Below are 7878 nucleotides of genomic sequence, written 5' to 3' on the forward strand. Positions count from 1 at the left end.
TTTTGAATTACAGCTTTTTTGTTTGTTATAACTTAAGGGATGGTATTTATAGCTTGGTTAGATCCTTTGTAATCAATGTGCTTAGTGTTTTAGATAATTTCCTTGGGTTTCATTGAGCTACTTTTTTAATTTGCCCAATGATGGAAACTCAGTTTTGATTGAACCGTTCTGGTTTTCAATTTATCTCTAGCTTTTACACACCGCCTGCTTCATTCTCTCTCTCTCTCTTCCAATATTCATATGTGTATTGTGTGTGTGTTTGTATGCATATACTTATTTATTTTATTTTATTTATTTTTGGTGGTGTGTCAAGAGCTATTGGTGAATGCCTTTACTGTGAACTGTTCATGATTTTGGCGTAGCTATGAGATCTGAGGGCTCTTTCTATTGGATCTTTTAGAGTTTTCGAAGTCGGATGTTGTCTTCAGGCTTACTTAGTCGAAGGTGCACAGTGAATGGTGTCTAGGTTTAGGACTTATAAGAGACTGCTTTTAAAGGTATCTTTACCACAATCTTTGGTACTATTTTACTCGTCTCACTCTAATACTTTGTGTGGAGAGGTTCGGCCTCCATCGTTTCAAATATTTTTCATCATTGGTTTTTGGTGATTCTTATTCTCCTTCCCTCTTCTTTGTTGTTATTATTATTAATGTTGATATAATTCATGGTCTTATGACTAACAATGTCACTGGTAGTAGTAGGTGTGGAGAAGTCTTCTATGAAATCCGATAGCTTCACAATTGATAATTATATTCTGAGGTCTGGCCTTCGAGGGCATTGCAGGTTCTTTCTGTGAAGAATGTGTTTGAACTTTCTGGGGTTATCCTTTATTTGAAATTTGCTGGTTTTATCATTTGTTTTGAATTTGCTGCTGTTTTCCTTTGTTTTGATTTTTTTTTTTTGTGTTATTTGCAAAAAAGTCTCCTATAGAATAGGAGTATCTCTAGGCTTCTTTCATGTATAGCCATTCAGTAAAACCATCTTTCTTTGTTACCATCACTTGCATTTATATGGTGTCTGAGCCTTCTTAAACTCCAACAAGTTTGATCCATCGCAAGTGACATTTTTTGTTCCCGTCATATGGTTTATTTGAATATCCTTGGTGTTCCTTGATAGATGACTTTGCCGGTTGTATGTGTTTAAGCATACTGCTATAATTTTAGTTTTATTCAACTATATCATAAGATTTTAGATATTACAATCATTAAGCTTCAGAATCTGTTTGAAAATCCATCTAGAACTGTCAGCTAGATCGAGGGCTGCACTGCTTTTATTTCTTTAACCTCCATATCTTTTACCACACAATCTTTGGTATTATTTTGGTCATATCCTTGGGATACTTTGTCTGGAGAGGTTGCTATGGCATCAATGTTGGCCTCCATCCTTTTAACTACTTATCATTGGTTTTGGTGATTCTTATTCTTCTTCCCTCTTCTTTGTTATTATTGTTGATATAATTCATGGTCTTATGGCTAATGATGGCACTGGTAGTAGTAGATGTGGAAAAGTCTTCAATGAAATCCCATAGTGTCACAATTTATGAAACTATTCCAAGGTCTGGCCTTCGAGGGCATTGCAGGTTCTTTCTATTAATCATGTGTTTTAACTTTCTGGTGTTATTCTTTATTTGAATTTTGCTGGTGTTATCATTTATTTTGAATTTGCTGCTGTTTTCCTTTGTTTTGAATTTTGTTGTTTGTTTGTATCATCTGCAAATAAGTCTCCTATAGAATAGGAGTATCTATAGGCTTCTTTTATGTATAAATATGGTTGCTTCCTTTGATTAAAATCATCTTTCTTTGTCACTGTCACTTGCATTTATATGGTGTCCGGGCCTTATTAAAGTTTGATCCATCACAAGTGATTTTTTTTTTCCTGCCATATGGTTTATTTGAAGATCTTTGATGTTCCTTAGTTGATGACTTTGTTGGTTGTATGTGTTTAAGTATACTGCTATAATTTTAGTTTTATTTTATTATATCATAAGATTTTACATGTTACAATTACTAAGTTTCAGAATCTGTTTGAAAATCCATCTAGAATCGTCAGCCTGATCTAGTGCTGCATTGGTCTTATATTTTTTTACCTCCATTCCTTTATTGATAATGCATGCATGTCGGGGTCCATGCCTTGTTTTAATACAACTTCCGAAGCAAGCAGTTCTTTGGGATTATTGGGAACTGGAATGGTGTTTGATTCAAAGTAATAACTCGAGTCATTGGTAGTGACGATTAGGAAAAACTAAATTTATTGAATTGAGAGGTTTTTTTAGTATCAATGTTAGTAGCATCTTATTTAGAGTGAGGAAGTTAATTCTTGAATGCTCAGACTTTTCACTGTTGATTGATTACTGCATAGTAGATATGGGTATTTTCTTTTATTTCAACATTTTATGTTTAAAAACTACAATTGTGCTTTTGCAAATTCATTTTGCAGCTTCTTTTTGGCCCAATGATTGAGAACTCATTGAAATGGAGCAGTTATTTTTTATTTTCATTCCTGACCTTTGCTATCAGCAATGGCATCAAACATTCAATATCATCTCTCTCTTTTTTTCCCTTTTCTTTATTTTCCCATTTCTGTTTCCTATGAAGAACAGCTCTCTTTCTTTCTCTTTCATTCTCTCTTTCTTCATATCAACATGGCTGCTGATATGGTGAAGGCTCGTAACGAAAATCAGTTAGTTTAAACACTGCAAATGACCCATCATAGTATGAGATCTGAGGGCTTTTGTGATTCTTCATGTCTGCCTTTATCATGCCGCACTGTTGCAACTTTGTTTCTTTGGCGTATGAGATTTTCATTTACGTTACTCTAATTCATGTGTGAATATTGGACACAGGTATCCCTGTATAATTGAATTTCAAGCATGGAATTGTAAGTTGTCTGCAAGAAAGGGTTGCCGATATTCAGATTCATTCAATCCTAGCTTGTGCATTGTGAGTGTTTTCTGCTAATCTCCCCTTAATGCTTTATTTCTTACTTTTGCTGCTATTCACTTTATAAATTTCAGTTGTAATGTCACTATCCAATGTAATGCATGCTTTAATAAACTTCACCTGCTTTGACATTTGGTCGAATTGCAAAAGTTGAGATTCGAATCTCAGTTACGACGATTGGAATTGCAAAAGGCGAGATTCAAATAAAATCAATTGAATTAAGTTGAGTTCAACCCCACATTTCTTGTGAATGAAGATTTTATGGTTACAAGTTTCAAGGGAATGACCTGACCCTTGAGTCATTATTGTTGTAGAAGTGGACTTCTTTCCCAGGCATTTGGACTGAGTTCGAATCTTGTTGTCATAGAGGGCTTTACTTGAATACCACCTCTGGCCCGAACAGGATTAGACTTAGATCGTAAAACGGATGAGAACACCTGTGGTTATAAAAAAATGATATGTTGCTGGTAATCCTTATTGTTCATTGTGGTTCTAATTAAGCTAGTCTGCCATTGGTTTTGATACTATCTTCTTAGTCTATGTTTAAATGAATTTCAAAGGCTTTGACATATGGCCAATAATGAGAAGTTGTTACATGGGGTAGTTCTTTTGTTTCCTATCATCTCTGAAGATACATATTTCTTTTTTTTTAATGGAAGTCATGAGCGTCACTCTCGTTGAATTGGAATATTGATGAAATCTGAGGGTTTTTTTTTTTTTTTGAATTGCTGATTTTTAGTTGTTGTAACTTAAGTGTTGATTTTTGTAGCTTGGTTAGATCCTTTGTAGCCAATGTGCTTAAGGTTTTACATAATTTCCTCGGTTTTCTTTGAGCTCCAGTTGTATTTTGCCCAATGATGGAAAACTGATTGGGCAATTCTGGGTTTCAATTTATCTCTAGCTTTACACACTGCCTGTTTCATTCTCTGTCAATATACACATACGTATTATATATGTTTGTATGTATGCGTGTATATTTATTTATTTTATTTATTATTGCTGGTGGTGTGTTAAGAGCTATTGGTGAATGCCTTTACAGTGAACTGTCCATGATTTTGGCATAGCTATGTGATGTGGTTTTGGGGAGAAAATAGCAACAATAGAAAGAATTAGGGCTAAACAAACGATTAGTAAAGAAGATGCAAGTCTAGAAAACTTAGGGTTATAGAAAACCTCTAGTTTTTCTATTGATTCAAGAAAAATAATAAGAACAATAATTATGGCTATAAAGCCTACAACTTATTTATATTACTAGGCTTTCTTGCAAATAAATTTTATTCTAGTCCTGGATTTAAACCCTAAAATACTTAATAACCCTAGCCGTCTGTAATATATCTAATATTTAAAATAGATATTATAAGATAAAACTGACATGATAAAATATTATAATAAAAATAAAATATCCTACATCACTATGAGATCTGAAGGCTCTTTTTAATTTCGCTTTTAGGTTTATTGAAGTCAGATATTGTCTTCAGGCTTAGTCAAAAGTGCAGAGCAGATAGTGTTTATTTCTGGGACTTATACGAGACTACTATTTAAGGCAATTTTGAAGATATCTTTTACCACACAATCTTTGGTATTATTTTGCTCATAGCCCTCGGATACTTTGTGTGGAGAGGTTGCTATGGCATCAATGTCAGCCTCCATCCTTCCAACTACTTGTCATTATTGGTTTTGGTGATTCTTGTTCTCCTTCCCTCTTCTTTGTTGTTATTGTTATTATTGTTGATATAATTCATGGTCTTATGATTAATGATGGCACTGGTATACCGGTAGTAGTAGATGTGGAGAAGTCTTCAATGCAATAGTGTCACAATTGACGAAACTATTCTGAGGTCTGGCCTTCGAGGGCATTTGCAGGTTCTTTCTATTAAGCATGTGTTTGAACTTTCTGGTGTTAGCCTTTATTTGAAATTTTCTGTTATCATTTATTTTGAATTTGCTGCTGTTTTCCTTTGTTTTGAATTTTGTTGTTTGTTAGTATCATCTGCAAATAAGTCTCCTATAGAAGAGGAGCATCTCTAGGCTTCTTTGACGTATTAATATGCTTGCTGCCATTGAATAAAATCAATATCTTTTTTTTTTCACTGTCACTTGCATTTATATGGTGTCAGAGCCTTCCTAAGCCCCAACAAGTTTTATCCATCGCAAGTGACATTTTTTTCATTCTGCCATATGTTTTATTTTATTTGAAGATCTTTGATGTTCCTTAGTTGATGACTTTGCTGGTTGTATGCGTTCAAGTATGCTGCTTTAATCTTAGTTCTATTATTTTAGATATTACAATCACTAAGTTACAGAAATTCCATCTAGATTCATCAGCCTAATTGAGGGTTTCACTGTTCCTATTTCTCTGACCTCCATTCCTTTATTGATAATGCATGTATGTCAAGGTCCATGCCTTGTTTTAATATAACTTCTGAAGCAAGCAGTTCTTTGGAATATTGGTAACTGGAATGGTGTCTAATCCCTAGTAATAATTCTTGCAGATGGTAATGACTGTTTGGAAAACTAATTTTATTGAATTGAGTCATTTTTTACTATAAACCTTGCTAGAATATTTATTTAATGCTTAGATTTTTCTCTGCTTGTTGATTAATGTGTAGAAGATCTGGGTATCTTATATTTCAAATTTTCAACATTTTATGTTTAAACACTACAGTATTTATTTTATTTTTTTTCTTTTGCAATTTCATTTTGCTGCATTAGTTTTTTTGGCCCAATGATAGAAAACTCATTGAAATGGAGCAGTTATTTCTGATTTTTGTTTCGGACCTTTGCTATCAGCAATGGCATCAACAATTCAACATTTAATATGATCCCTTTTCCTTCCTTTTCTTTTCCTCTACAATATTTGTTTCATATGATGAAAAGCTTTTTCTCTTTCTTTCTCTCTTTCTTCATATCAACATGCCTGCTGATATGATGGAGGCTCGTAACTTAAATCAGAGAGTTTAAAAACTGCAAATGACCCATCATAGCTATGAGATCTGAGGGCTTTTATGATTCTTAATATCTGCCTTTATCATGCCGTGTTGTTGCAGACTTTGTTTCTCTGGTGTATGAGATTTTCATTACTCTAATTCATGCGTGAGTGTTGGACACAGGTATGCCCAATTTTTTCTAAAGGTTTTCATGTATTTGGGGGACCCTAAAGGATCATATATCATGGAATTGTAAGTTGTTTGCAAGCAAGGGTTGTTGATGTTCAATCCCAGCTCGCGCTTTGTGAGTGTTTTCTGCTAATCTCCCTTAATGCTTCATGTCTCACTTTTGCTGCTATTCACTTTATAAATTTCAATTGTAATGTCACTATCTAATGTAATGTAATGCCTGCTTTCTTGCAGATGGTAATGACTAAGGAAAAACTAAGTTTATTGAATTGAGAGGTTTGTTAAGTTTATTGAATTGAGAGGTTTGTTTTTGCTATATTGCTATTATCATATTTAGAATGAAGCATTCAATGCTTGAATGCTTAGATTTTCTCACTGTTGATTGATTAATGTGTAAACTACAATTGTGCTTTTACAAATTCATTTTGCTGCAATTTGTTTGGCCCAATGATTGACGACTCATTGAAATGGAGCAGTTATTTCTGATTTTCATTTCAGACCTTTGCTATCAGCAATTGCATCAAACATCCAATATCATCTTTTTCTTTTTCTTTTTTTTTTTTTGTTTCATATGAAGAACAGCTCTTTTCTTTCTCTCTCTCTCTCTGTTTCCTCTCTTTCTTCATATTAACTCGGTGCTGATTTGGTGGAGGCTCGTAATGAAAATCAATTAGTTTAAAAAACTGCAAATGACCCATCATAGCTATGAGATCTGAGGGCTTTTCATAATTCTTAGTATCTGCCTTTATCATTCTCTGCTGTTGCAGACTTTGTTTCCTTGGCTACTCCGATTTTCGTTTATGTTACTCTAATTCATGTGTGATTGTCGGACACAGGTATGCCAACTGTAGATACTCGTTTTTGGTTATTTAACGTTTCTGTTTAAGGCAAACAGAGATTTTTGACTCAGGGCAGCAGCTAACACTTTAGTTTTACCTGGATGATAGTTGATAATCAGATCATAATTTTTTAACAATTCGAGCCATCTGTGCTGTCTCAAATTCAACTCTTTCTGTCTCAACAAGTATTTCAAGTTTTTGTGATCTGTGAATATATGACTTTTCTTTTCTTTTCTTTTCTTTGATATAAAAGAAATCTTGAATGTTAATCGTACTTTTGGAGGAGGTACAACTTTAGATATTAAGAATTGTTGAAATTGATAATTATTATATATATATATATTTAGAGGTTTTATATATTTAAATGTCTTTTATATATTCAACTCTAAAGAAAACAACACTTACCTTTGATCATTTATCATAATGCTCTAAAAGTTACTTGATGTTTCATTATGTATATTAATACGTCTGATTCATGTTTAAGTTACTTGTACGGTTTTTATGCTGAGGCAACAGTCTGTGTTCATGTTTAGAGTTATAAGTTTAATATGTTTCGCATTTATCTTCTTGCTTTGGATTTAGACTTGGTTCGTAATAAGAGTTTTATATATATATATATTTAGAGGTTTCATATATTTAAAATTAATCTTTTTACTTTTAATTTCAAGAATTTACTCAGTTGAACTGAAAAAATAATTTAACAATTAACTTATCAAAGGACAAACAATCAATAATAACAAATGGCTAGAAAAAAATCAGATTTGTGTAGGAGACCATATTTAAAGGGCATACATTTGAAACTTATTGTTTATAATCTCAGAATCGGACATAATCGCTGAACGTGACCTGCTGGCGGTGGGCGATCGTGTATTTTTCATGTTGGTAGCCTTATCCCGCTAGTTTCGTGCCTTGCAAGCTTTGCGTCTCGCTAGTTTCATGACTTGCTAGCTTCACCTCTCGTTACTTTTGCTTCCAGCTAGTTTT

At 33.3% G+C, this 7878-nt stretch overlaps 1 long non-coding RNA gene across 1 annotated transcript; it reads left to right on the forward strand.

Annotated features, from left to right (window-relative positions):
- Window positions 1-2996: 2996 nt before the first annotated feature.
- LOC108489071 (uncharacterized) lies at window positions 2997-6474 on the forward strand. Its single transcript, XR_008280236.1, has 2 exons — window positions 2997-6170; window positions 6290-6474. It is a non-coding gene; the product is annotated as an uncharacterized LOC108489071 (long non-coding RNA).
- Window positions 6475-7878: the final 1404 nt, after the last annotated feature.

Source organism: Gossypium arboreum, chromosome 3, assembly GCF_025698485.1.
Source record: "Gossypium arboreum isolate Shixiya-1 chromosome 3, ASM2569848v2, whole genome shotgun sequence".
Taxonomy (NCBI): Eukaryota; Viridiplantae; Streptophyta; class Magnoliopsida; order Malvales; family Malvaceae; genus Gossypium; species Gossypium arboreum.